The sequence below is a fragment of the Dermacentor variabilis genome, chromosome 8, assembly GCF_050947875.1.
Source record: "Dermacentor variabilis isolate Ectoservices chromosome 8, ASM5094787v1, whole genome shotgun sequence".
NCBI lineage: Eukaryota > Metazoa > Arthropoda > Arachnida > Ixodida > Ixodidae > Dermacentor > Dermacentor variabilis.
The window spans coordinates 144,878,691-144,904,336 of record NC_134575.1 but is presented as its reverse complement, the minus strand read 5'-3'; the positions used below and the strand labels follow the sequence as shown (position 1 = coordinate 144,904,336).

Below are 25,646 nucleotides of genomic sequence, written 5' to 3'. Positions count from 1 at the left end.
CAAGCTTCTAACCGCTTACTTATCACACCCGCATACAGCTCAATGACAACGCATCAATAAAGTGGCACCTTGTGGGCTGCAACGCGCGCAAAATGTGGCGCTCGCCCTCTTGTTTTTGTGAGCACTAGCACGCACGCATGCAGCGAACAACCACAAACGGAGTGGTCAACGTAACCGACGCGTGCGTGTATTCTTCACGGAAAGACTGCCGCGTACGTGCTGTATGCTGTAGCAATACATTCGGCGACTGCACAACATAGCAGCACGATAGAGGTGCAGTCGTAAACAGCTCATTCTCGCCATCGGCCATACCATGCTGAATACGCCGGTTCTCGTCCGATCCCCGAAGCTAAGCAGCATTGGGCTCGGTGAGTACTTGGGAGGGTGACCGCCTGGGAACACCGAGTGCTGATGGCACCGTTCTTTTTGCTTTTTATTGCGTGCTTCTGTGACGTCTTGTTTTTTTTTTTTCATTTGCACAACGTGTGGGTGGTTGCATTTACTGTAACTTACGTTCAACAGGAGCCTGCTGGTAGAGCCAACGCCGAAGTGTAACACCAACAATATTCAGGCCACTACACGATATTGTACGCGGAATGATGACGGTGGTAAGCGGTATACGTAATGATGCAAAACTTAGTCGCACAAGCTTCTAATCGCTTACTTATCACACCCGCATCCAGCTCAATGACAACGCATCAATAAAGTGGCACCTTGTGGGCTGCAACGCGCGCAAAATGTGGCGCTCGCCCTCTTGTTTTTGTGAGCACTAGCACGCACGCATGCAGCGAACAACCACAAACGGAGTGATCAACGTACACGACGCGTGCGTGTATTGTTCACGGAAAGACTGCCGCGTACGTGCTGTATGCTGTAGCAATACATTCGGCGACTGCACAACATAGCAGCACGATACAGGTGCAGTCGTAAACAGCACATTCTCGCCATCGGCCATACCATGCTGAATACGCCGGTTCTCGTCCGAATCCCCGAAGCTAAGCAGCATTGGGCTCGGTCAGTACTTGGGAGAGAGACCACCTGGGAACACCGAGTGCTGATGGCACCGTTCTTTTTGCTTTTTTATTGCGTGCTTCTGTGACGTCTTGTTTTTTTTTTCATTTGCACAACGTGTGGGTGGTTGCATTTACTGTCTCTTACGTTCACCTGGAGCCTGCTATTAGAGCCAACGCCGAAGTGTTACACCAACAATATTCACGCCACTACACGATATTGTACGCGCAATGATGACGGTGGTAAGCGGTATACGTAATGATGCAAAATTTAGTCGCACAAGCTTCTAACCGCTTACTTATCACACCCGCATACAGCTCAATGTCAACGCATCAATAAAGTGGCACCTTGTGGGCTGCAACGCGCACAAAATGTGGCGCTCGCCCTCTTGTTTTTGTGAGCACTAGCACGCACGCATGCAGCGAACAACCACAAACGGAGTGATCAACGTACACGACGCGTGCGTGTATTGTTCACGGAAAGACTGCCGCGTACGTGCTGTATGCTGTAGCAATACATTCGGCGACTGCACAACATAGCAGCACGATACAGGTGCAGTCGTAAACAGCACATTCTCGCCATCGGCCATACCATGCTGAATACGCCGGTTCTCGTCCGATCCCCGAAGCTAAGCAGCATTGGGCTCGGTTAGTACTTGGGAGGGACACCACCTGGGAACACCGAGTGCTGATGGCACCGTTCTTTTTGCTTTTTTATTGCGTGCTTCTGGGACGTCTTGTTTTTTTTTTCATTTGCACAACGTGTGGGTGGTTGCATTTACTGTAACTTACGTTCAACTGGAGCCTGCTGGTAGAGCCAACGCCGAAGTGTAACACCAAGAATATTCAGGCCACTACACGATATTGTACGCGGAATGATGACGGTGGTAAGCGGTATACGTAATGGTGCAAAATTTAGTCGCACAAGCTTCTAGCCTCTTACTTATCACACCCGCATACAGCTCAATGACAACGCATCAATAAAGTGGCACCTTGTGGGCTGCAACGCGCGCAAAATGTGGCGCTCGCCCTCTTGTTTTTCTGAGCACTAGCACGCACGCATGCAGCGAACAACCACAAACGGAGTGATCAACGTACACGATGCGTGCGTGTATTGTTCACGGAAAGACTGCCGCGTACGTGCTGTATGCTGTAGCAATACATTCGGCGACTGCACAACATAGCAGCACGATACAGGTGCAGTCGTAAACAGCACATTCTCGCCATCGGCCATACCATGCTGAATACGCCGGTTCTCGTCCGATCCCCGAAGCTAAGCAGCATTGGGCTCCGTCAGTACTTGGGAGGGAGACCAGCTGGGAACACCGAGTGCTGATGGCACCGTTCTTTTTGCTTTTTTATTGCGTGCTTCTGTGACGTCTTGTTTTTTTTTTCATTTGCACAACGTGTGGGTGGTTGCATTTACAGTAACTTACGTTCAACTCGAGCCTGCTGGTAGAGCCAACGCCGAAGTGTAACACCAGCAATATTCAGGCCACTACACGATATTGTACGCGGAATGATGACGGTGGTAAGCGGTATACGTAATGATGCAAAACTTAGTCGCAAGAGCTTCTAATCGCTTACTCATCACACCCGCATACAGCTCAATGACAACGCATCAATAAAGTGGCACCTTGTGGGCTGCAACGCGCGCAAAATGTGGCGCTCGCCCTCTTGTTCTTGTGAGCACTAGCACGCACGCATGCAGCGAACAACCACAAACGGAGTGATCAACGTACACGACGCGTGCGTGTATTGTTCACGGAAAGACTGCCGCGTACGTGCTGTATGCTGTAGCAATACATTCGGCGACTGCACAACATAGCAGCACGATACAGGTGCAGTCGTAAACAGCACATTCTCGCCATCGGCCATACCATGCTGAATACGCCGGTTCTCGTCCGATCCCCGAAGCTAAGCAGCATTGGGCTCGGTCAGCACTTGGGAGGGAGACCACCTGGGAACACCGAGTGTTGATGGCACCATTCTTTTTGCTTTTTTATTGCGTGCTTCTGTGACGTCTTGTTTTTTTTTTTCATTTGCACAACGTGTGGGTGGTTGCATTTACTGTAACTTACGTTCAACTGGAGCCTGCTGGTAGAGCCAACGACGAAGCGTAACACCAAGAATATTCAGGCCACTACACGATATTGTACGCGGAATGATGACGGTGGTAAGCGGTATACGTAATGGTGCAAAATTTAGTCGCACAAGCTTCTAGCCTCTTACTTATCACACCCGCATACAGCTCAATGACAACGCATCAATAAAGTGGCACCTTGTGGGCTGCAACGCGCGCAAAATGTGGCGCTCGCCCTCTTGTTTTTCTGAGCACTAGCACGCACGCATGCAGCGAACAACCACAAACGGAGTGATCAACGTACACGATGCGTGCGTGTATTGTTCACGGAAAGACTGCCGCGTACGTGCTGTATGCTGTAGCAATACATTCGGCGACTGCACAACATAGCAGCACGATACAGGTGCAGTCGTAAACAGCACATTCTCGCCATCGGCCATACCATGCTGAATACGCCGGTTCTCGTCCGATCCCCGAAGCTAAGCAGCATTGGGCTCCGTCAGTACTTGCGAGGGAGACCAGCTGGGAACACCGAGTGCTGATGGCACCGTTCTTTTTGCTTTTTTATTGCGTGCTTCTGTGACGTCTTGTTTTTTTTTTTTTTCATTTGCACAACGTGTGGGTGGTTGCATTTACAGTAACTTACGTTCAACTCGAGCCTGCTGGTAGAGCCAACGCCGAAGTGTAACACCAACAATGTTCATGCCACTACACGATATTGTACGCGGAATGATGACGGTGGTAAGCGGTATACGTAATGATGCAAAATTTAGTCGCACAAGCTTCTAGCCGCTTACTTATCATACCCGCATACAGCTCAATGACAACGCATCAATAAAGTGGCACCTTGTGGGCTGCAACGCGCGCAAAATGTGGCGCTCGCCCTCTTGTTTTTGTGAGCACTAGCACGCACGCATGCAGCGAACAACCACAAACGGAGTGATCAACGTACACGATGGGTGCGTGTATTGTTCACGGAAAGACTGCCGCGTACGTGCTGTATGCTGTAGCAATACATTCGGCGACTGCACAACATAGCAGCACGATACAGGTGCAGTCGTAAACAGCACATTCTCGCCATCGGCCATACCATGCTGAATACGCCGGTTCTCGTCCGATCACCGAAGCTAAGCAGCATTGGGCTCCGTCAGTACTTGGGAGGGAGACCACCTGGGAACACCGAGTGCTGATGGCACCGTTCTTTTTGCTTTTTTATTGCGTGCTTCTGTGACGTCTTGTTTTTTTTTTCCTTTGCACAACGTGTGGGTGGTTGCATTTACAGTAACTTACGTTCAACTGGAGCCTGCTGGTAGAGCCAACGCCGAAGTGTAACACCAACAATATTCAGGCCACTACACGATATTGTACGCGGAATGATGACGGTGGTGAGCGGTATACGTAATGATGCAAAATTTAGTCGCACAAGCTTCTAACCGCTTACTTATCACACCCGCATACAGCTCAATGACAACGCATCAATAAAGTGGCACCTTGTGGGATGCAACGCGCGCAAAATGTGGCGCTCGCCCTCTTGTTTTTGTGAGCACTAGCACGCACGCATGCAGCGAACAACCACAAACGGAGTGATCAACGTAACCGACGCGTGCGTGTATTCTTCACGGAAAGACTGCCGCGTACGTGCTGTATGCTGTAGCAATACATTCGGCGACTGCACAACATACCAGCACGATACAGGTGCAGTCGTAAACAGCTCATTCTCGCCATTGGCCATACCATGCTGAATACGCCGGTTCTCGTCCGATCCCTGAAGCTAAGCAGCATTGGGCTCGGTGAGTACTTGGGAGGGTGACCGCCTGGGAACACAGAGTGCTGATGGCACCGTTCTTTTTGCTTTTTTATTGCGTGCTTCTGTGACGTCTTGTTTTTTTTTGTTTTCCTTTGCACAACGTGTGGGTGGTTGCATTTACTGTAACTTACGTTCAACAGGAGCCTGCTGGTAGAGCCACCGCCGAAGTGTAACACCAACAATATTCAGGCCACTACACGATATTGTACGCGGAATGATGACGGTGGTAAGCGGTATACGTAATGATGCAAAACTTAGTCGCACAAGCTTCTAATCGCTTACTTATCACACCCGCATACAGCTCAATGACAATGCATCAATAAAGTGGCACCTTGTGGACTGCAACGCGCGCAAAATGTGGCGCTCGCCCTCTTGTTCTTGTGAGCACTAGCACGCACGCATGCAGCGAGCAACCACAAACGGAGTGATCAACGTACACGACGCGTGCGTGTATTGTTCACGGAAAGACTGCCGCGTACGTGCTGTATGCTGTAGCAATACATTCGGCGACTGCACAACATAGCAGCACGATACAGGTGCAGTCGTAAACAGCACATTCTCGCCATCGGCCATACCATGCTGAATACGCCGGTTCTCGTCCGATCCCCGAAGCTAAGCAGCATTGGGCTCGGTCAGCACTTGGGAGGGAGACCACCTGGGAACACCGAGTGCTGATGGCACCATTCTTTTTGCTTTTTTATTGCGTGCTTTTGTGACGTCTTGTTTTTTTTTTCATTTGCACAACGTGTGGGTGGTTGCATTTACTGTAACTTACGTTCAACTGGAGCCTGCTGGTAGAGCCAACGCCGAAGTGTAACACCAAGAATATTCAGGCCACTACACGATATTGTACGCGGAATGATGACGGTGGTAAGCGGTATACGTAATGGTGCAAAATTTAGTCGCACAAGCTTCTAGCCTCTTACTTATCACACCCGCATACAGCTCAATGACAACGCATCAATAAAGTGGCACCTTGTGGGCTGCAACGCGCGCAAAATGTGGCGCTCGCCCTCTTGTTTTTCTGAGCACTAGCACGCACGCATGCAGCGAACAACCACAAACGGAGTGATCAACGTACACGATGCGTGCGTGTATTGTTCACGGAAAGACTGCCGCGTACGTGCTGTATGCTGTAGCAATACATTCGGCGACTGCACAACATAGCAGCACGATACAGGTGCAGTCGTAAACAGCACATTCTCGCCATCGGCCATACCATGCTGAATACGCCGGTTCTCGTCCGATCCTCGAAGCTAAGCAGCATTGGGCTCCGTCAGTACTTGGGAGGGAGACCAGCTGGGAACACCGAGTGCTGATGGCACCGTTTTTTTGCTTTTTTATTGCGTGCTTCTGTGACCTCTTGTATTTTTTTTTTCATTTGCACAACGTGTGGGTGGTTGCATTTACAGTAACTTACGTTCAACTCGAGCCTGCTGGTAGAGCCAACGCCGAAGTGTAACACCAACAATATTCATGCCACTACACGATATTGTACGCGGAATGATGACGGTGGTAAGCGGTATACGTAATGATGCAAAATTTAGTCGCACAAGCTTCTAGCCGCTTACTTATCACACCCGCATACAGCTCAATGACAACGCATTAATAAAGTGGCACCTTGTGGGCTGCAACGCGCGCAAAATGTGGCGCTCGCCCTCTTGATTTTGTGAGCACTAGCACGCACGCATGCAGCGAACAACCACAAACGGAGTGATCAACGTACACGATGGGTGCGTGTATTGTTCACGGAAAGACTGCCGCGTACGTGCTGTATGCTGTAGCAATACATTCGGCGACTGCACAACATAGCAGCACGATACAGGTGCAGTCGTAAACAGCACATTCTCGCCATCGGCCATACCATGCTGAATACGCCGGTTCTCGTCCGATCCCCGAAGCTAAGCAGCATTGGGCTCCGTCAGTACTTGGGAGGGAGACCACCTGGGAACACCGAGTGCTGATGGCACCGTTCTTTTTGCTTTTTTACTGCGTGCTTCTGTGACGTCTTGTTTTTTTTTCATTTGCACAACGTGTGGGTGGTTGCATTTACAGTAACTTGCGTTCAACTGGAGCCTGCTGGTAGAGCCAACGCCGAAGTGTAACACCAACAATATTCAGGCCACTACACGATATTGTACGCGGAATGATGACGGTGGTAAGCGGTATACGTAATGATGCAAAACTTAGTCGCACAAGCTTCTAATCGCTTACTTATCACACCCGCATACAGCTCAATGACAACGCATCAATAAAGTGGCACCTTGTGGGCTGCAACGCGCGCAAAATGTGGCGCTCGCCCTCTTGTTCTTGTGAGCACTAGCACGCACGCATGCAGCGAACAACCACAAACGGAGTGATCAACGTACACGACGCGTGCGTGTATTGTTCACGGAAAGACTGCCGCGTACGTGCTGTATGCTGTAGCAATACATTCGGCGACTGCACAACATAGCAGCACGATACAGGTGCAGTCGTAAACAGCACATTCTCGCCATCGGCCATACCATGCTGAATACGCCGGTTCTCGTCCGATCCCCGAAGCTAAGCAGCATTGGGCTCGGTCAGCACTTGGGAGGGAGACCACCTAGGAACACCGAGTGCTGATGGCACCATTCTTTTAGCTTTTTTATTGCGTGCTTCTGTGACGTCTTGTTTTTTTTTTCATTTGCACAACGTGTGGGTGGTTGCATTTACTGTAACTTACGTTTAACTGGAGCCTGTTAGTAGAGCCAACGCCGAAGTGTTACACCAACAATATTCACGCCACTACACGATATTGTACGCGGAATGATGACGGTGGTAAGCGGTATACGTAATGATGCAAAACTTAGTCGCACAAGCTTCTAATCGCTTACTTATCACACCCGCATACAGCTCAATGACAACGCATCAATAAAATGGCACCTTGTGGGCTGCAACACGCGCAAAATGTGGCGCTCGCCCTCTTGTTCTTGTGAGCAGTAGCACGCACGCATGCAGCGAGCAACCACAAACGGAGTGATCAACGTACACGACGCGTGCGTGTATTGTTCACGGAAAGACTGCCGCGTACGTGCTGTATGCTGTAGCAATACATTCGGCGACTGCACAACATAGCAGCACGATACAGGTGCAGTCGTAAACAGCACATTCTCGCCATCGGCCATACCATGCTGAATACGCCGGTTCTCGTCCGATCCCCGAAGCTAAGCAGCATTGGGCTCGGTTAGTACTTGGGAGGGAGACCACCTGGGAACACCGAGTGCTGATGGCACCGTTCTTTTTGCTTTTTTATTGCGTTCTTCTGGGACGTCTTGTTTTTTTTTTCATTTGCACAACGTGTGGGTGGTTGCATTTACTGTAACTTACGTTCAACTGGAGCCTGCTGGTAGAGCGAACGCCGAAGTGTAACACCAACAATATTCAGGCCACTACACGATATTGTACGCGGAATGATGACGGTGGTAAGCGGTATACGTAATGATGCAAAATTTAGTCGCACAAGCTTCTAACCGCTTACTTATCACACCCGCATACAGCTCAATGACAACGCATCAATAAAGTGGCACCTTGTGGGCTGCAACGCGCGCAAAATGTGGCGCTCGCCCTCTTGTTTTTGTGAGCACTAGCACGCACGCATGCAGCGAACAACCACAAACGGAGTGATCAACGTAACCGAAGCGTACGTGTATTCTTCACGGAAAGACTGCCACGTACGTGCTGTATGCTGTAGCAATACATTCGGCGACTGCACAACATAGCAGCACGATACAGGTGCAGTCGTAAACAGCTCATTCTCGCCATCGGCCATACCATGCTGAATACGCCGGTTCTCGTCCGATCCCCGAAGCTAAGCAGCATTGGGCTCGGTGAGTACTTGGGAGGGTGACCGCCTGGGAACACCGAGTGTTGATGGCACCGTTCTTTTTCCTTTTTTATTGCGTGCTTCTGTGACGTCTTGTTTTTTTTTTTTCATTTGCGCAACGTGTGGGTGGTTGCATTTACTGTAACTTACGTTCAACAGGAGCCTGCTGGTAGAGCCAACGCCGAAGTGTAACACCAACAATATTCAGGCCACTACACGATATTGTACGCGGAATGATGACGGTGGTAAGCGGTATACGTAATGATGCAAAACTTAGTCGCACAAGCTTCTAATCGCTTACTTATCACACCCGCATACAGCTCAATGACAACGCATCAATAAAGTGGCACCTTGTGGGCTGCAACGCGCGCAAAATGTGGCGCTCGCCCTCTTGTTTTTGTGAGCACTAGCACGCACGCATGCAGCGAACAACCACAAACGGAGTGATCAACGTACACGACGCGTGCGTGTATTGTTCACGGAAAGACTGCCGCGTACGTGCTGTATACTGTAGCAATACATTCGGCGACTGCACAACATAGCAGCACGATACAGGTGCAGTCGTAAACAGCACATTCTCGCCATCGGCCATACCATGCTGAATACGCCGGTTCTCGTCCGATCCCCGAAGCTAAGCAGCATTGGGCTCGGTCAGCACTTGGGAGGGAGACCACCTGGGAACACCGAGTGCTGATGGCACCATTCTTTTAGCTTTCTTATTGCGTGCTTCTGTGACGTCTTGTTTTTTTTTTTCATTTGCACAACGTGTGGGTGGTTGCATTTACTGTAACTTACGTTTAACTGGAGCCTGCTGGTATAGCCAACGCCGAAGTGTTACACCAACAATATTCACGCCACTACACGATATTGTACGCGGAATGATGACGGTGGTAAGCGGTATACGTAATGATGCAAAACTTAGTCGCAGAAGCTTCTAATCGCTTACTTATCACACCCGCATACAGCTCAATGACAACGCATCAATAAAGTGGCACCTTGTGGGCTGCAACGCGCGCAAAATGTGGCGCTCGCCCTCTTGTTCTTGTGAGCACTAGCACGCACGCATGCAGCGAACAACCACAAACGGAGTGATCAACGTACACGACGCGTGCGTGTATTGTTCACGGAAAGACTTCCGCGTACGTGCTGTATGCTGTAGCAATACATTCGGCGACTGCACAACATAGCAGCACGATACAGGTGCAGTCGTAAACAGCACATTCTCGCCATCGGCCATACCATGCTGAATACGCCGGTTCTCGTCCGATCCCCGAAGCTAAGCAGCATTGGGCTCCGTCAGCACTTGGGAGGGAGACCACCTGGGAACACCGAGTGCTGATGGCACCATTCTTTTTGCTTTTTTATTGCGTGCTTCTGTGACGTCTTGTTTTTTTTATTTCATTTGCACAACGTGTGGGTGGTTGCATTTACTGTAACTTACGTTCAACTGGAGCCTGCTGGTAGAGCCAACGCCGAAGTGTAACACCAAGAATATTCTGGCCACTACACGATATTGTACGCGGAATGATGACGGTGGTAAGCGGTATACGTAATGGTGCAAAATTTAGTCGCACAAGCTTCTAGCCTCTTACTTATCACATCCGCATGCAGCTCAATGACAACGCATCAATAAAGTGGCACCTTGTGGGCTGCAACGCGCGCAAAATGTGGCGCTCGCCCTCTTGTTTTTCTGAGCACTAGCACGCACGCATGCAGCGAACAACCACAAACGGAGTGATCAACGTACACGACGCGTGCGTGTATTGTTCACGGAAAGACTGCCGCGTACGTGCTGTATGCTGTAGCAATACATTCGGCGACAGCACAACATAGCAGCACGATACAGGTGCAGTCGTAAACAGCACATTCTCGCCATCGGCCATACCATGCTGAATACGCCGGTTCTCGTCCGATCCCCGAAGCTAAGCAGCATTGGGCTCGGTTAGTACTTGGGAGGGAGACCACCTGGGAACACCGAGTGCTGATGGCACCGTTCTTTTTGCTTTTTTATTGCGTTCTTCTGGGACGTCTTGTTTTTTTTTCATTTGCACAACGTGTGGGTGGTTGCATTTACTGTAACTTACGTTCAACTGGAGCCTGCTGGTAGAGCGAACGCCGAAGTGTAACACCAACAATATTCAGGCCACTACACGATATTGTACGCGGAATGATGACGGTGGTAAGCGGTATACGTAATGATGCAAAATTTAGTCGCACAAGCTTCTAACCGCTTACTTATCACACCCGCATACAGCTCAATGACAACGCATCAATAAAGTGGCACCTTGTGGGCTGCAACGCGCGCAAAATGTGGCGCTCGCCCTCTTGTTTTTGTGAGCACTAGCACGCACGCATGCAGCGAACAACCACAAACGGAGGGATCAACGTAACCGACGCGTACGTGTATTCTTCACGGAAAGACTGCCACGTACGTGCTGTATGCTGTAGCAATACATTCGGCGACTGCACAACATAGCAGCACGATACAGGTGCAGTCGTAAACAGCTCATTCTCGCCATCGGCCATACCATGCTGAATACGCCGGTTCTCGTCCGATCCCCGAAGCTAAGCAGCATTGGGCTCGGTGAGTACTTGGGAGGGTGACCGCCTGGGAACACCGAGTGTTGATGGCACCGTTCTTTTTCCTTTTTTATTGCGTGCTTCTGTGACGTCTTGTTTTTTTTTTTCATTTGCGCAACGTGTGGGTGGTTGCATTTACTGTAACTTACGTTCAACAGGAGCCTGCTGGTAGAGCCAACGCCGAAGTGTAACACCAACAATATTCAGGCCACTACACGATATTGTACGCGGAATGATGACGGTGGTAAGCGGTATACGTAATGATGCAAAACTTAGTCGCACAAGCTTCTAATCGCTTACTTATCACACCCGCATACAGCTCAATGACAACGCATCAATAAAGTGGCACCTTGTGGGCTGCAACGCGCGCAAAATGTGGCGCTCGCCCTCTTGTTTTTGTGAGCACTAGCACGCACGCATGCAGCGAACAACCACAAACGGAGTGATCAACGTACACGACGCGTGCGTGTATTGTTCACGGAAAGACTGCCGCGTACGTGCTGTATACTGTAGCAATACATTCGGCGACTGCACAACATAGCAGCACGATACAGGTGCAGTCGTAAACAGCACATTCTCGCCATCGGCCATACCATGCTGAATACGCCGGTTCTCGTCCGATCCCCGAAGCTAAGCAGCATTGGGCTCGGTCAGCACTTGGGAGGGAGACCACCTGGGAACACCGAGTGCTGATGGCACCATTCTTTTAGCTTTCTTATTGCGTGCTTCTGTGACGTCTTGTTTTTTTTTTTCATTTGCACAACGTGTGGGTGGTTGCATTTACTGTAACTTACGTTTAACTGGAGCCTGCTGGTATAGCCAACGCCGAAGTGTTACACCAACAATATTCACGCCACTACACGATATTGTACGCGGAATGATGACGGTGGTAAGCGGTATACGTAATGATGCAAAACTTAGTCGCAGAAGCTTCTAATCGCTTACTTATCACACCCGCATACAGCTCAATGACAACGCATCAATAAAGTGGCACCTTGTGGGCTGCAACGCGCGCAAAATGTGGCGCTCGCCCTCTTGTTCTTGTGAGCACTAGCACGCACGCATGCAGCGAACAACCACAAACGGAGTGATCAACGTACACGACGCGTGCGTGTATTGTTCACGGAAAGACTTCCGCGTACGTGCTGTATGCTGTAGCAATACATTCGGCGACTGCACAACATAGCAGCACGATACAGGTGCAGTCGTAAACAGCACATTCTCGCCATCGGCCATACCATGCTGAATACGCCGGTTCTCGTCCGATCCCCGAAGCTAAGCAGCATTGGGCTCCGTCAGCACTTGGGAGGGAGACCACCTGGGAACACCGAGTGCTGATGGCACCATTCTTTTTGCTTTTTTATTGCGTGCTTCTGTGACGTCTTGTTTTTTTTATTTCATTTGCACAACGTGTGGGTGGTTGCATTTACTGTAACTTACGTTCAACTGGAGCCTGCTGGTAGAGCCAACGCCGAAGTGTAACACCAAGAATATTCTGGCCACTACACGATATTGTACGCGGAATGATGACGGTGGTAAGCGGTATACGTAATGGTGCAAAATTTAGTCGCACAAGCTTCTAGCCTCTTACTTATCACATCCGCATGCAGCTCAATGACAACGCATCAATAAAGTGGCACCTTGTGGGCTGCAACGCGCGCAAAATGTGGCGCTCGCCCTCTTGTTTTTCTGAGCACTAGCACGCACGCATGCAGCGAACAACCACAAACGGAGTGATCAACGTACACGACGCGTGCGTGTATTGTTCACGGAAAGACTGCCGCGTACGTGCTGTATGCTGTAGCAATACATTCGGCGACAGCACAACATAGCAGCACGATACAGGTGCAGTCGTAAACAGCACATTCTCGCCATCGGCCATACCATGCTGAATACGCCGGTTCTCGTCCGATCCCCGAAGCTAAGCAGCATTGGGCTCCGTCAGTACTTGGGAGGGAGACCAGCTGGGAACACCGAGTGCTGATGGCACCGTTCTTTTTGCTTTTTTATTGCGTGCTTCTGTGACGTCTTGTTTTTTTTTTCATTTGCACAACGTGTGGGTGGTTGCATTTACAGTAACTTACGTTCAACTCGAGCCTGCTGGTAGAGCCAACGCCGAAGTGTAACACCAACAATATTCATGCCACTACACGATATTGTACGCGGAATGATGACGGTGGTAAGCGGTATACGTAATGATGCAAAATTTAGTCGCACAAGCTTCTAGCCGCTTACTTATCACACCCGCATACAGCTCAATGACAACGCATCAATAAAGTGGCACCTTGTGGGCTGCAACGCGCGCAAAATGTGGCGCTCGCCCTCTTGTTTTTGTGAGCACTAGCACGCACGCATGCAGCGAACAACCACAAACGGAGTGATCAACGTACACGATGGGTGCGTGTATTGTTCACGGAAAGACTGCCGCGTACGTGCTGTATGCTGTAGCAATACATTCGGCGACTGCACAACATAGCAGCACGATACAGGTGCAGTCGTAAACAGCACATTCTCGCCATCGGCCATACCATGCTGAATACGCCGGTTCTCGTCCGATCCCCGAAGCTAAGCAGCATTGGGCTCCGTCAGTACTTGGTAGGGAGACCACCTGGGAACACCGCGTGCTGATGGCACCGTTCTTTTTGCTTTTTTATTGCGTGCTTCTGTGACGTCTTGTTTTTTTTTTTTCATTTGCACAACGTGTGGGTGGTTGCATTTACAGTAACTTACGTTCAACTGGAGCCTGCTGGTAGAGCCAACGCCGAAGTGTAACACCAACAATATTCAGGCCACTACACTATAATTACGCGGAATGATGACGGTGGTAAGCGGTATACGTAATGATGCAAAATTTAGTCGCACAAGATTCTAACCGCTTACTTATCACACCCGCATACAGCTCAATGACAACGCATCAATAAAGTGGCACCTTGTGGGCTGCAACGCGCGCAAAATGTGGCGCTCGCCCTCTTGTTTTTGTGAGCACTAGCACGCACGCATGCAGCGAACAACCACAAACGGAGTGATCAACGTAACCGACGCGTGCGTGTATTTTTCACGGAAAGACTGCCGCGTACGTGCTGTATGCTGTAGCAATACATTCGGCGACTGCACAACATAGCAGCACGATACAGGTGCGGTCGTAAACAGCTCATTCTCGCCATCGGCCATACCATGCTGAATACGCCGGTTCTCGTCCGATCCCCGAAGCTAAGCAGCATTGGGCTCGGTGAGTATTTGGGAGGGTGACCGCCTAGGAACACCGAGTGCTGATGGCACCGTTCTTTTTGCTTTTTTATTGCGTGCTTCTGTGACGTCTTGTTTTTTTTTGTTTTCATTTGCACAACGTGTGGGTGGTTGCATTTACTGTAACTTACGTTCAACAGGAGCCTGCTGGTAGAGCCAACGCCGAAGTGTTACACCAACAATATTCACGCCACTACACGATATTGTACGCGGAATGATGACGATGGTAAGCGGTATACGTAATGATGCAAAATTTAGTCGCACAAGCTTCTAACCGCTCACTTATCACACCCGCATACAGCTCAATGTCAACGCATCAATAAAGTGGCACCTTGTGGGCTGCAACGCGCACAAAATGTGGCGCTCGCCCTCTTGTTTTTGTGAGCACTAGCACGCACGCATGCAGCGAACAACCACAAACGGAGTGATCAACGTACACGACGCGTGCGTTTATTGTTCACGGAAAGACTGCCGCGTACGTGCTGTATGCTGTAGCAATACATTCGGCGACTGCACAACATAGCAGCACGATTCAGGTGCAGTCGTAAACAGCCCATTCTCGCCATCGGCCATACCATGCTGAATACGCCGGTTCTCGTCCGATCCCCGAAGCTAAGCAGCATTGGGCTCGGTTAGTACTTGGGAGGGAGACCACCTGGGAACACCGAGTGCTGATGGCACCGTTCTTTTTGCTTTTTTATTGCGTGCTTCTGGGACGTCTTGTTTTTTTTTTTCATTTGCACAACGTGTGGGTGGTTGCATTTACTGTAACTTACGTTCAACTGGAGCCTGCTGGTAGAGCCAACGCCGAAGTGTAACACCAACAATATTCAGGCCACTACACGATATTGTACGCGGAATGATGACGGTGGTAAGCGGTATACGTAATGATGCAAAATTTAGTCGCACAAGCTTCTAACCGCTTACTTATCACACCCGCATACAGCTCAATGTCAACGCATCAATAAAGTGGCACCTTGTGGGCTGCAACGCGCACAAAATGTGGCGCTCGCCCACTTGTTTTTGTGAGCACTAGCACGCACGCATGCAGCGAACAACCACAAACGGAGTGATCAACGTACACGACGCGTGCGTGTATTGTTCACGGAAAGACTGCCGCGTACGTGCTGTATGCTGTAGCAATACATTCGGCGACTGCACAACATAGCAGCACGATACAGGTGCAGTCGTAAACAGCACATTCTCGCCATCGGCCATACCATGCTGAATACGCCGGTTCTCGTCCGATCCCCGAAGCTAAGCAGCATTGGGCTCCGTCAGTACTTGGGAGGGAGACCAGCTGGGAACACCGAGTGCTGATGGCACCGTTCTTTTTGCTTTTTTATTGCGTGCTTCTGTGACGTCTTGTTTTTTTTTTCATTTGCACAACGTGTGGGTGGTTGCATTTACAGTAACTTACGTTCAACTCGAGCCTGCTGGTAGAGCCAACGCCGAAGTGTAACACCAACAATATTCAGGCCACTACACTATAATTACGCGGAATGATGACGGTGGTAAGCGGTATACGTAATGATGCAAAATTTAGTCGCACAAGCTTCTAGCCGCTTACTTATCACACCCGCATACAGCTCAATGACAACGCATCAATAAAGTGGCACCTTGTGGGCTGCAACGCGCGCAAAATGTGGCGCTCGCCCTCTTGTTTTTGTGAGCACTAGCACGCACGCATGCAGCGAACAACCACAAACGGAGTGATCAACGTACACGATGGGTGCGTGTATTGTTCACGGAAAGACTGCCGCGTACGTGCTGTATGCTGTAGCAATACATTCGGCGACTGCACAACATAGCAGCACGATACAGGCGCAGTCGTAAACAGCACATTCTCGCCATCGGCCATACCATGCTGAATACGCCGGTTCTCGTCCGATCCCCGAAGCTAAGCAGCATTGGGCTCCGTCAGTACTTGGTAGGGAGACCACCTGGGAACACCGCGTGCTGATGGCACCGTTCTTTTTGCTTTTTTATTGCGTGCTTCTGTGACGTCTTGTTTTTTTTTTTTTCATTTGCACAACGTGTGGGTGGTTGCATTTACAGTAACTTACGTTCAACTGGAGCCTGCTGGTAGAGCCAACGCCGAAGTGTAACACCAACAATATTCAGGCCACTACACTATAATTACGCGGAATGATGACGGTGGTAAGCGGTATACGTAATGATGCAAAATTTAGTCGCACAAGATTCTAACCGCTTACTTATCACACCCGCATACAGCTCAATGACAACGCATCAATAAAGTGGCACCTTGTGGGCTGCAACGCGCGCAAAATGTGGCGCTCGCCCTCTTGTTTTTGTGAGCACTAGCACGCACGCATGCAGCGAACAACCACAAACGGAGTGATCAACGTAACCGACGCGTGCGTGTATTTTTCACGGAAAGACTGCCGCGTACGTGCTGTATGCTGTAGCAATACATTCGGCGACTGCACAACATAGCAGCACGATACAGGTGCGGTCGTAAACAGCTCATTCTCGCCATCGGCCATACCATGCTGAATACGCCGGTTCTCGTCCGATCCCCGAAGCTAAGCAGCATTGGGCTCGGTGAGTATTTGGGAGGGTGACCGCCTAGGAACACCGAGTGCTGATGGCACCGTTCTTTTTGCTTTTTTATTGCGTGCTTCTGTGACGTCTTGTTTTTTTTTGTTTTCATTTGCACAACGTGTGGGTGGTTGCATTTACTGTAACTTACGTTCAACAGGAGCCTGCTGGTAGAGCCAACGCCGAAGTGTTACACCAACAATATTCACGCCACTACACGATATTGTACGCGGAATGATGACGATGGTAAGCGGTATACGTAATGATGCAAAATTTAGTCGCACAAGCTTCTAACCGCTCACTTATCACACCCGCATACAGCTCAATGTCAACGCATCAATAAAGTGGCACCTTGTGGGCTGCAACGCGCACAAAATGTGGCGCTCGCCCTCTTGTTTTTGTGAGCACTAGCACGCACGCATGCAGCGAACAACCACAAACGGAGTGATCAACGTACACGACGCGTGCGTTTATTGTTCACGGAAAGACTGCCGCGTACGTGCTGTATGCTGTAGCAATACATTCGGCGACTGCACAACATAGCAGCACGATTCAGGTGCAGTCGTAAACAGCCCATTCTCGCCATCGGCCATACCATGCTGAATACGCCGGTTCTCGTCCGATCCCCGAAGCTAAGCAGCATTGGGCTCGGTTAGTACTTGGGAGGGAGACCACCTGGGAACACCGAGTGCTGATGGCACCGTTCTTTTTGCTTTTTTATTGCGTGCTTCTGGGACGTCTTGTTTTTTTTTTCATTTGCACAACGTGTGGGTGGTTGCATTTACTGTAACTTACGTTCAACTGGAGCCTGCTGGTAGAGCCAACGCCAAAGTGTAACACCAACAATATTCAGGCCACTACACGATATTGTACGCGGAATGATGACGGTGGTAAGCGGTATACGTAATGATGCAAAATTTAGTCGCACAAGCTTCTAACCGCTTACTTATCACACCCGCATACAGCTCAATGTCAACGCATCAATAAAGTGGCACCTTGTGGGCTGCAACGCGCACAAAATGTGGCGCTCGCCTACTTGTTTTTGTGAGCACTAGCACGCACGCATGCAGCGAACAACCACAAACGGAGTGATCAACGTACACGACGCGTGCGTGTATTGTTCACGGAAAGACTGCCGCGTACGTGCTGTATGCTGTAGCAATACATTCGGCGACTGCACAACATAGCAGCACGATACAGGTGCAGTCGTAAACAGCACATTCTCGCCATCGGCCATACCATGCTGAATACGCCGGTTCTCGTCCGATCCCCGAAGCTAAGCAGCATTGGGCTCCGTCAGTACTTGGGAGGGAGACCAGCTGGGAACACCGAGTGCTGATGGCACCGTTCTTTTTGCTTTTTTATTGCGTGCTTCTGTGACGTCTTGTTTTTTTTTTCATTTGCACAACGTGTGGGTGGTTGCATTTACAGTAACTTACGTTCAACTCGAGCCTGCTGGTAGAGCCAACGCCGAAGTGTAACACCAACAATATTCATGCCACTACACGATATTGTACGCGGAATGATGACGGTGGTAAGCGGTATACGTAATGATGCAAAATTTAGTCGCACAAGCTTCTAGCCGCTTACTTATCACACCCGCATACAGCTCAATGACAACGCATCAATAAAGTGGCACCTTGTGGGCTGCAACGCGCGCAAAATGTGGCGCTCGCCCTCTTGTTTTTGTGAGCACTAGCACGCACGCATGCAGCGAACAACCACAAACGGAGTGATCAACGTACACGATGGGTGCGTGTATTGTTCACGGAAAGACTGCCGCGTACGTGCTGTATGCTGTAGCAATACATTCGGCGACTGCACAACATAGCAGCACGATACAGGTGCAGTCGTAAACAGCACATTCTCGCCATCGGCCATACCATGCTGAATACGCCGGTTCTCGTCCGATCCCCGAAGCTAAGCAGCATTGGGCTCCGTCAGTACTTGGTAGGGAGACCACCTGGGAACACCGCGTGCTGATGGCACCGTTCTTTTTGCTTTTTTATTGCGTGCTTCTGTGACGTCTTGTTTTTTTTTTTTTCATTTGCACAACGTGTGGGTGGTTGCATTTACAGTAACTTACGTTCAACTGGAGCCTGCTGGTAGAGCCAACGCCGAAGTGTAACACCAACAATATTCAGGCCACTACACTATAATTACGCGGAATGATGACGGTGGTAAGCGGTATACGTAATGATGCAAAATTTAGTCGCACAAGATTCTAACCGCTTACTTATCACACCCGCATACAGCTCAATGACAACGCATCAATAAAGTGGCACCTTGTGGGCTGCAACGCGCGCAAAATGTGGCGCTCGCCCTCTTGTTTTTGTGAGCACTAGCACGCACGCATGCAGCGAACAACCACAAACGGAGTGATCAACGTAACCGACGCGTGCGTGTATTTTTCACGGAAAGACTGCCGCGTACGTGCTGTATGCTGTAGCAATACATTCGGCGACTGCACAACATAGCAGCACGATACAGGTGCGGTCGTAAACAGCTCATTCTCGCCATCGGCCATACCATGCTGAATACGCCGGTTCTCGTCCGATCCCCGAAGCTAAGCAGCATTGGGCTCGGTGAGTATTTGGGAGGGTGACCGCCTGGGAACACCGAGTGCTGATGGCACCGTTCTTTTTGCTTTTTTATTGCGTGCTTCTGTGACGTCTTGTTTTTTTTGTTTTCATTTGCACAACGTGTGGGTGGTTGCATTTACTGTAACTTACGTTCAACAGGAGCCTGCTGGTAGAGCCAACGCCGAAGTGTTACACCAACAATATTCACGCCACTACACGATATTGTACGCGGAATGATGACGATGGTAAGCGGTATACGTAATGATGCAAAATTTAGTCGCACAAGCTTCTAACCGCTCACTTATCACACCCGCATACAGCTCAATGTCAACGCATCAATAAAGTGGCACCTTGTGGGCTGCAACGCGCACAAAATGTGGCGCTCGCCCTCTTGTTTTTGTGAGCACTAGCACGCACGCATGCAGCGAACAACCACAAACGGAGTGTTCAACGTACACGACGCGTGCGTGTATTGTTCACGGAAAGACTGCCGCGTACGTGCTGTATGCTGTAGCAATACATTCGGCGACTGCACAACATAGCAGCACGATTCAGGTGCAGTCGTAAACAGCCCATTCTCGCCATCGGCCATACCATGCTGAATACGCCGGTTCTCGTCCGATCCCCGAAGCTAAGCAGCATTGGGCTCGGTTAGTACTTGGGAGGGAGACCACCTGGGAACACCGAGTGCTGATGGCACCGTTCTTTTTGCTTTTTTATTGCGTGCTTCTGGGACGTCTTGTTTTTTTTTTCATTTGCACATCGTGTGGGTGGTTGCATTTACTGTAACTTACGTTCAACTGGAGCCTGCTGGTAGAGCCAACGCCGAAGTGTAACACCAACAATATTCAGGCCACTACACGATATTGTACGCGGAATGATGACGGTGGTAAGCGGTATACGTAATGATGCAAAATTTAGTCGCACAAGCTTCTAACCGCTTACTTATCACACCCGCATACAGCTCAATGTCAACGCATCAATAAAGTGGCACCTTGTGGGCTGCAACGCGCACAAAATGTGGCGCTCGCCCACTTGTTTTTGTGAGCACTAGCACGCACGCATGCAGCGAACAACCACAAACGGAGTGATCAACGTACACGACGCGTGCGTGTATTGTTCACGGAAAGACTGCCGCGTACGTGCTGTATGCTGTAGCAATACATTCGGCGACTGCACAACATAGCAGCACGATACAGGTGCAGTCGTAAACAGCACATTCTCGCCATCGGCCATACCATGCTGAATACGCCGGTTCTCGTCCGATCCCCGAAGCTAAGCAGCATTGGGCTCGGTCAGCACTTGGGAGGGAGACCACCAGGAACACCGACTGCTGATGGCACCATTCTTGTTGCTTTTTTATTGCGTGCTTCTGTGACGTCTTGTTTTTTTTTCATTTGCACAACGTGTGGGTGGTTGCATTTACTGTAACTTACGTTCAACTGGAGCCTGCTGGTAGAGCCAACGCCGAAGTGTAACACCAAGTATATTCAGGCCACTACACGATATTGTACGCGGAATGATGACGGTGGTAAGCGGTATACGTAATGGTGCAAAATTTAGCCGCACAAGCTTCTAGCCTCTTACTTATCACACCCGCATACAGCTCAATGACAACGCATCAATAAAGTGGCACCTTGTGGGCTGCAACGCGCGCAAAATGTGGCGCTCGCCCTCTTGTTTTTGTGAGCACTAGCACGCACGCATGCAGCGAACAACCACAAACGGAGTGATCAACGTACACGATGCGTGCGTGTATTGTTCACGGAAAGACTGCCGCGTACGTGCTGTATGCTGTAGCAATACATGCGGCGACTGCACAACATAGCAGCACGATACAGGTGCAGTCGTAAACAGCACATTCTCGCCATCGGCCATACCATGCTGAATACGCCGGTTCTCGTCCGATCCCCGAAGCTAAGCACCATTGGGCTCCGTCAGTACTTGGGAGGGAGACCACCTGGGAACACCGAGTGCTGATGGCACCGTTCTTTTTGCTTTTTTATTGCGTGCTTCTGTGACGTCTTGTTTTTTTTTTCATTTGCACAACGTGTGGGTGGTTGCATTTACAGTAACTTACGTTCAACTCGAGCCTGCTGGTAGAGCCAACGCCGAAGTGTAACACCAACAATATTCAGGCCACTACACGATATTGTACGCGGAATGATGACGGTGGTAAGCGGTATACGTAATGATGCAAAATTTAGTCGCACAAGCTTCTAGCCGCTTACTTATCACACCCGCATACAGCTCAATGACAACGCATCAATAAAGTGGCACCTTGTGGGCTGCAACGCGCGCAAAATGTGGCGCTCGCCCTCTTGTTTTTGTGAGCACTAACACGCACGCATGCAGCGAACAACCACAAACGGAGTGATCAACGTACACGACGCGTGCGTGTATTGTTCACGGAAAGACTGCCGCGTACGTGCTGTATGCTGTAGCAATACATGCGGCGACTGCACAACATAGCAGCACGATACAGGTGCAGTCGTAAACAGCACATTCTCGCCATCGGCCATACCATGCTGAATACGCCGGTTCTCGTCCGATCCCCGAAGCTAAGCACCATTGGGCTCCGTCAGTACTTGGGAGGGAGACCACCTGGGAACACCGAGTGCTGATGGCACCGTTCTTTTTGCTTTTTTATTGCGTGCTTCTATGACGTCTTGTTTTTTTTTCATTTGCACAACGTGTGGGTGGTTGCATTTACTGTAACTTACGTTCAACTGGAGCCTGCTGGTAGAGCCAACGCCGAAGTGTAACACCAAGAATATTCAGGCCACTACACGATATTGTACGCGGAATGATGACGGTGGTAAGCGGTATACGTAATGATGCAAAATTTAGTCGCACAAGCTTCTAGCCGCTTACTTATCACACCCGCATACAGCTCAATGACAAAGCATCAATAAAGTGGCACCTTGTGGGCTGCAACGCGCGCAAAATGTGGCGCTCGCCCTCTTGTTTTTGTGAGCACTAGCACGCACGCATGCAGCGAACAACCACAAACGGAGTCATCAACGTACACGACGCGTGCGTGTATTGTTCACGGAAAGACTGCCGCGTACGTGCTGTATGCTGTAGCAATACATTCGGCGACTGCACAACATAGCAGCACGATACAGGTGCAGTCGTAAACAGCCCATTCTCGCCATCGGCCATACCATGCTGAATACGCCGGTTCTCGTCCGATCCCCGAAGCTAAGCAGCATTGGGCTCGGTCAGTACTTGGGAGGGAGACCACCTTTGAACAACGAGTGCTGATGGCATAGTTCTTTTTGCTTTTTTATTGCGTGCTTCTGTGACGTCTTGTTTTTTTTTTCATTTGCACAACGTGTGGGTGGTTGCATTTACTGTAACTTACGTTCAACTGGAGCCTGCTGGTAGAGCCAACGCCGAAGTGTAACACCAACAATATTCAGGCCACTACACGATATTGTACGCGGAATGATGACGGTGGTAAGCGGTATACGTAATGATGCAAAATTTAGTCGCACAAGCTTCTAGCCGCTTACTTATCACACCCGCATACAGCTCAATGACAACGCATCAATAAAGTGGCACCTTGTGGGCTGCAAAGCGCGCAAAATGTGGCGCTCGCCCTCTTGTTTTTGTGAGCACTAGCACGCACGCATGCAGCGAACAACCACAAACGGAGTGATCAACGTACACGACGCGTGCGTGTATTGATCACGGAAAGACTGCCGCGTACGTGCTGTATGCTGTAGCAATACATTCGGCGACTGCACAACATAGCAGCACGATACAGGTGCAGTCGTAAACAGCACATTCTCGAAATCGGCCATACCATGCTGAATACGCCGGTTCTCGTCCGATCCCCGAAGCTAAGCACCATTGGGCTCCGTCAGTACTTGGGAGGGAGACCACCTGGGAACACCGAGTGCTGATGGCACCGTTCTTTTTGCTTTTTTATTGCGTGCTTCTGTGACGTCTTGTTTTTTTTTTCATTTGCACAACGTGTGGGTGGTTGCATTTACAGTAACTTACGTTCAACTCGAGCCTGCTGGTAGAGCCAACGCCGATGTGTAACACCAACAATATTCTGGCCACTACACGATATTGTACGCGGAATGATGACGGTGGTAAGCGGTATACGTAATGATGCAAAATTTAGTCGCACAAGCTTCTAGCCGCTTACTTATCACACCCGCATACAGCTCAATGACCACGCATCAATAAAGTGGCACCTTGTGGGCTGCAACGCGCGCAAAATGTGGCGCTCGCCCTCTTGTTTTTGTGAGCACTAGCACGCACGCATGCAGCGAACAACCACAAACGGAGTGATCAACGTACACGACGCGTGCGTGTATTGTTCACGGAAAGACTGCCGCGTACGTGCTGTATGCTGTAGCAATACATTCGGCGACTGCACAACATAGCAGCACGATACAGGTGCAGTCGTAAACAGCCCATTTTCGCCATCGGCCATACCATGCTGAATACGCCGGTTCTCGTCCGATCCCCGAAGCTAAGCAGCATTGGGCTCGGTCAGTACTTGGGAGGGAGACCACCTTTGAACAAGGAGTGCTGATGGCATAGTTCTTTTTTCTTTTTTATTGCGTGCTTCTGTGACGTCTTGTTTTTTTTTCATTTGCACAACGTGTGGGTGGTTGCATTTACTGTAACTTACGTTCAACTGGAGCCTGCTGGTAGAGCCAACGCCGAAGTGTTACACCAACAATATTCAGGCCACTACACGATATTGTACGCGGAATGATGACGGTGGTAAGCGGTATACGTAATGATGCAAAATTTAGTCGCCCAAGCTTCTAACCGCTTACTTATCACACCCGCATACAGCTCAATGTCAACGCATCAATAAAGTGGCACCTTGTGGGCTGCAACGCGCGCAAAATGTGGCGCTCGCCCTCTTGTTCTTGCGAGCACTAGCACGCACGCGTGCAGCGAAGAACCACAAACGGAGTGATCAACGTACACGACGCGTGCGTGTATTGTTCACGGAAAGACTGCCGCGTACGTGCTGTATGCTGTAGCAATACATTCGGCGACTGCACAACATAGCAGCACGATACAGGTGCAGTCGTAAACAGCACATTCTCGCCATCGGCCATACCATGCTGAATACGCCGGTTCTCGTCCGATCCCCGAAGCTAAGCAGCATTGGGCTCGGTTAGTACTTGGGAGGGAGACCACCTGGGAACACCGAGTGCTGATGGCACCGTTCTTTTTGCTTTTTTATTGCGTGCTTCTGTGACGTCTTGTTTTTTTTTTCATTTGCACAACGTGTGGGTGGTTGCATTTACTGTAACTTACGTTCAACTGGAGCCTGCTGGTAGAGCCAACGCCGAAGTGTTACACCAACAATATTCAGGCCACTACACGATATTGTACGCGGAATGATGACGGTGGTAAGCGGTATACGTAATGATGCAAAATTTAGTCGCCCAAGCTTCTAACCGCTTACTTATCACACCCACATACAGCTCAATGACAATGCATCAATAAAGTGGCACCTTGTGGGCTGCAACGCGCGCAAAATGTGGCGCTCGCCCTCTTGTTTTTGTGAGCACTCGCACGCACGCATGCAGCGAACAACCACAAACGGAGTGATCAACGTAACCGACGCGTGCGTGTATTGTTCACGGAAAGACTGCCGCGTACGTGCTGTATGCTGTAGCAATACATTCGGCGACTGCACAACATAGCAGCACGATACAGGTGCAGTCGTAAACAGCTCATTCTCGCCATCGGCCATACCATGCTGAATACGCCGGTTCTCGTCCGATCCCCGAAGCTAAGCAGCATTGGGCTCGGTGAGTACTTGGGACGGAGACCGCCTGGGAACACCGAGTGCTGATGGCACCGTTCTTTTTGCTTTTTTATTGCGTGCTTCTGTGACGTCTTGTTTTTTTTTTATTTGCACAACGTGTGGGTGGTTGCATTT

At 50.0% G+C, this 25,646-nt stretch overlaps 12 non-coding genes and 28 pseudogenes across 12 annotated transcripts; all 40 read left to right on the top strand.

Annotated features, from left to right (window-relative positions):
* Positions 1–298: 298 nt before the first annotated feature.
* Positions 299–417, top strand: LOC142591840 (5S ribosomal RNA). Its single transcript, XR_012830566.1, has one exon. It is a non-coding gene; the product is annotated as a 5S ribosomal RNA (ribosomal RNA).
* Positions 418–943: 526 nt separating this feature from the next.
* Positions 944–1,063, top strand: LOC142592244 (5S ribosomal RNA; annotated as a pseudogene).
* Positions 1,064–1,588: 525 nt separating this feature from the next.
* LOC142591850 (5S ribosomal RNA) lies at positions 1,589–1,707 on the top strand. The gene has a single exon (XR_012830576.1). It is a non-coding gene; the product is annotated as a 5S ribosomal RNA (ribosomal RNA).
* A 525-nt stretch (positions 1,708–2,232) lies between these two features.
* On the top strand, positions 2,233–2,351 carry LOC142592220 (5S ribosomal RNA; annotated as a pseudogene).
* A 525-nt stretch (positions 2,352–2,876) lies between these two features.
* LOC142592170 (5S ribosomal RNA) lies at positions 2,877–2,995 on the top strand (annotated as a pseudogene).
* Positions 2,996–3,521: 526 nt separating this feature from the next.
* LOC142592289 (5S ribosomal RNA) lies at positions 3,522–3,640 on the top strand (annotated as a pseudogene).
* Positions 3,641–4,169: 529 nt separating this feature from the next.
* Positions 4,170–4,288, top strand: LOC142591884 (5S ribosomal RNA). The gene has a single exon (XR_012830608.1). It is a non-coding gene; the product is annotated as a 5S ribosomal RNA (ribosomal RNA).
* A 525-nt stretch (positions 4,289–4,813) lies between these two features.
* LOC142592230 (5S ribosomal RNA) lies at positions 4,814–4,932 on the top strand (annotated as a pseudogene).
* A 529-nt stretch (positions 4,933–5,461) lies between these two features.
* Positions 5,462–5,580, top strand: LOC142592067 (5S ribosomal RNA; annotated as a pseudogene).
* Positions 5,581–6,105: 525 nt separating this feature from the next.
* Positions 6,106–6,224, top strand: LOC142592296 (5S ribosomal RNA; annotated as a pseudogene).
* Positions 6,225–6,750: 526 nt separating this feature from the next.
* On the top strand, positions 6,751–6,869 carry LOC142592081 (5S ribosomal RNA; annotated as a pseudogene).
* A 524-nt stretch (positions 6,870–7,393) lies between these two features.
* LOC142592188 (5S ribosomal RNA) lies at positions 7,394–7,512 on the top strand (annotated as a pseudogene).
* A 525-nt stretch (positions 7,513–8,037) lies between these two features.
* On the top strand, positions 8,038–8,156 carry LOC142591842 (5S ribosomal RNA). Its single transcript, XR_012830568.1, has one exon. It is a non-coding gene; the product is annotated as a 5S ribosomal RNA (ribosomal RNA).
* A 525-nt stretch (positions 8,157–8,681) lies between these two features.
* Positions 8,682–8,800, top strand: LOC142591896 (5S ribosomal RNA). The gene has a single exon (XR_012830619.1). It is a non-coding gene; the product is annotated as a 5S ribosomal RNA (ribosomal RNA).
* A 527-nt stretch (positions 8,801–9,327) lies between these two features.
* Positions 9,328–9,446, top strand: LOC142592066 (5S ribosomal RNA; annotated as a pseudogene).
* Positions 9,447–9,972: 526 nt separating this feature from the next.
* Positions 9,973–10,091, top strand: LOC142592295 (5S ribosomal RNA; annotated as a pseudogene).
* Positions 10,092–10,618: 527 nt separating this feature from the next.
* On the top strand, positions 10,619–10,737 carry LOC142591830 (5S ribosomal RNA). Its single transcript, XR_012830557.1, has one exon. It is a non-coding gene; the product is annotated as a 5S ribosomal RNA (ribosomal RNA).
* A 524-nt stretch (positions 10,738–11,261) lies between these two features.
* On the top strand, positions 11,262–11,380 carry LOC142591895 (5S ribosomal RNA). The gene has a single exon (XR_012830618.1). It is a non-coding gene; the product is annotated as a 5S ribosomal RNA (ribosomal RNA).
* Positions 11,381–11,906: 526 nt separating this feature from the next.
* On the top strand, positions 11,907–12,025 carry LOC142592064 (5S ribosomal RNA; annotated as a pseudogene).
* Positions 12,026–12,551: 526 nt separating this feature from the next.
* On the top strand, positions 12,552–12,670 carry LOC142592294 (5S ribosomal RNA; annotated as a pseudogene).
* Positions 12,671–13,197: 527 nt separating this feature from the next.
* Positions 13,198–13,316, top strand: LOC142592219 (5S ribosomal RNA; annotated as a pseudogene).
* A 525-nt stretch (positions 13,317–13,841) lies between these two features.
* LOC142592276 (5S ribosomal RNA) lies at positions 13,842–13,960 on the top strand (annotated as a pseudogene).
* A 526-nt stretch (positions 13,961–14,486) lies between these two features.
* On the top strand, positions 14,487–14,605 carry LOC142592047 (5S ribosomal RNA; annotated as a pseudogene).
* Positions 14,606–15,134: 529 nt separating this feature from the next.
* LOC142591819 (5S ribosomal RNA) lies at positions 15,135–15,253 on the top strand. The gene has a single exon (XR_012830546.1). It is a non-coding gene; the product is annotated as a 5S ribosomal RNA (ribosomal RNA).
* Positions 15,254–15,779: 526 nt separating this feature from the next.
* LOC142592218 (5S ribosomal RNA) lies at positions 15,780–15,898 on the top strand (annotated as a pseudogene).
* A 524-nt stretch (positions 15,899–16,422) lies between these two features.
* Positions 16,423–16,541, top strand: LOC142592275 (5S ribosomal RNA; annotated as a pseudogene).
* A 527-nt stretch (positions 16,542–17,068) lies between these two features.
* On the top strand, positions 17,069–17,187 carry LOC142592046 (5S ribosomal RNA; annotated as a pseudogene).
* A 529-nt stretch (positions 17,188–17,716) lies between these two features.
* On the top strand, positions 17,717–17,835 carry LOC142591728 (5S ribosomal RNA). Its single transcript, XR_012830493.1, has one exon. It is a non-coding gene; the product is annotated as a 5S ribosomal RNA (ribosomal RNA).
* Positions 17,836–18,360: 525 nt separating this feature from the next.
* On the top strand, positions 18,361–18,479 carry LOC142592217 (5S ribosomal RNA; annotated as a pseudogene).
* A 525-nt stretch (positions 18,480–19,004) lies between these two features.
* Positions 19,005–19,123, top strand: LOC142592273 (5S ribosomal RNA; annotated as a pseudogene).
* A 527-nt stretch (positions 19,124–19,650) lies between these two features.
* On the top strand, positions 19,651–19,769 carry LOC142591942 (5S ribosomal RNA). The gene has a single exon (XR_012830663.1). It is a non-coding gene; the product is annotated as a 5S ribosomal RNA (ribosomal RNA).
* Positions 19,770–20,297: 528 nt separating this feature from the next.
* Positions 20,298–20,416, top strand: LOC142592267 (5S ribosomal RNA). The gene has a single exon (XR_012830707.1). It is a non-coding gene; the product is annotated as a 5S ribosomal RNA (ribosomal RNA).
* Positions 20,417–20,941: 525 nt separating this feature from the next.
* LOC142591716 (5S ribosomal RNA) lies at positions 20,942–21,059 on the top strand (annotated as a pseudogene).
* A 524-nt stretch (positions 21,060–21,583) lies between these two features.
* On the top strand, positions 21,584–21,702 carry LOC142592250 (5S ribosomal RNA; annotated as a pseudogene).
* Positions 21,703–22,227: 525 nt separating this feature from the next.
* Positions 22,228–22,346, top strand: LOC142592248 (5S ribosomal RNA; annotated as a pseudogene).
* Positions 22,347–22,870: 524 nt separating this feature from the next.
* Positions 22,871–22,989, top strand: LOC142592159 (5S ribosomal RNA; annotated as a pseudogene).
* A 525-nt stretch (positions 22,990–23,514) lies between these two features.
* Positions 23,515–23,633, top strand: LOC142591696 (5S ribosomal RNA; annotated as a pseudogene).
* Positions 23,634–24,158: 525 nt separating this feature from the next.
* On the top strand, positions 24,159–24,277 carry LOC142592298 (5S ribosomal RNA; annotated as a pseudogene).
* Positions 24,278–24,801: 524 nt separating this feature from the next.
* Positions 24,802–24,920, top strand: LOC142592150 (5S ribosomal RNA). Its single transcript, XR_012830694.1, has one exon. It is a non-coding gene; the product is annotated as a 5S ribosomal RNA (ribosomal RNA).
* A 525-nt stretch (positions 24,921–25,445) lies between these two features.
* Positions 25,446–25,564, top strand: LOC142592133 (5S ribosomal RNA; annotated as a pseudogene).
* Positions 25,565–25,646: the final 82 nt, after the last annotated feature.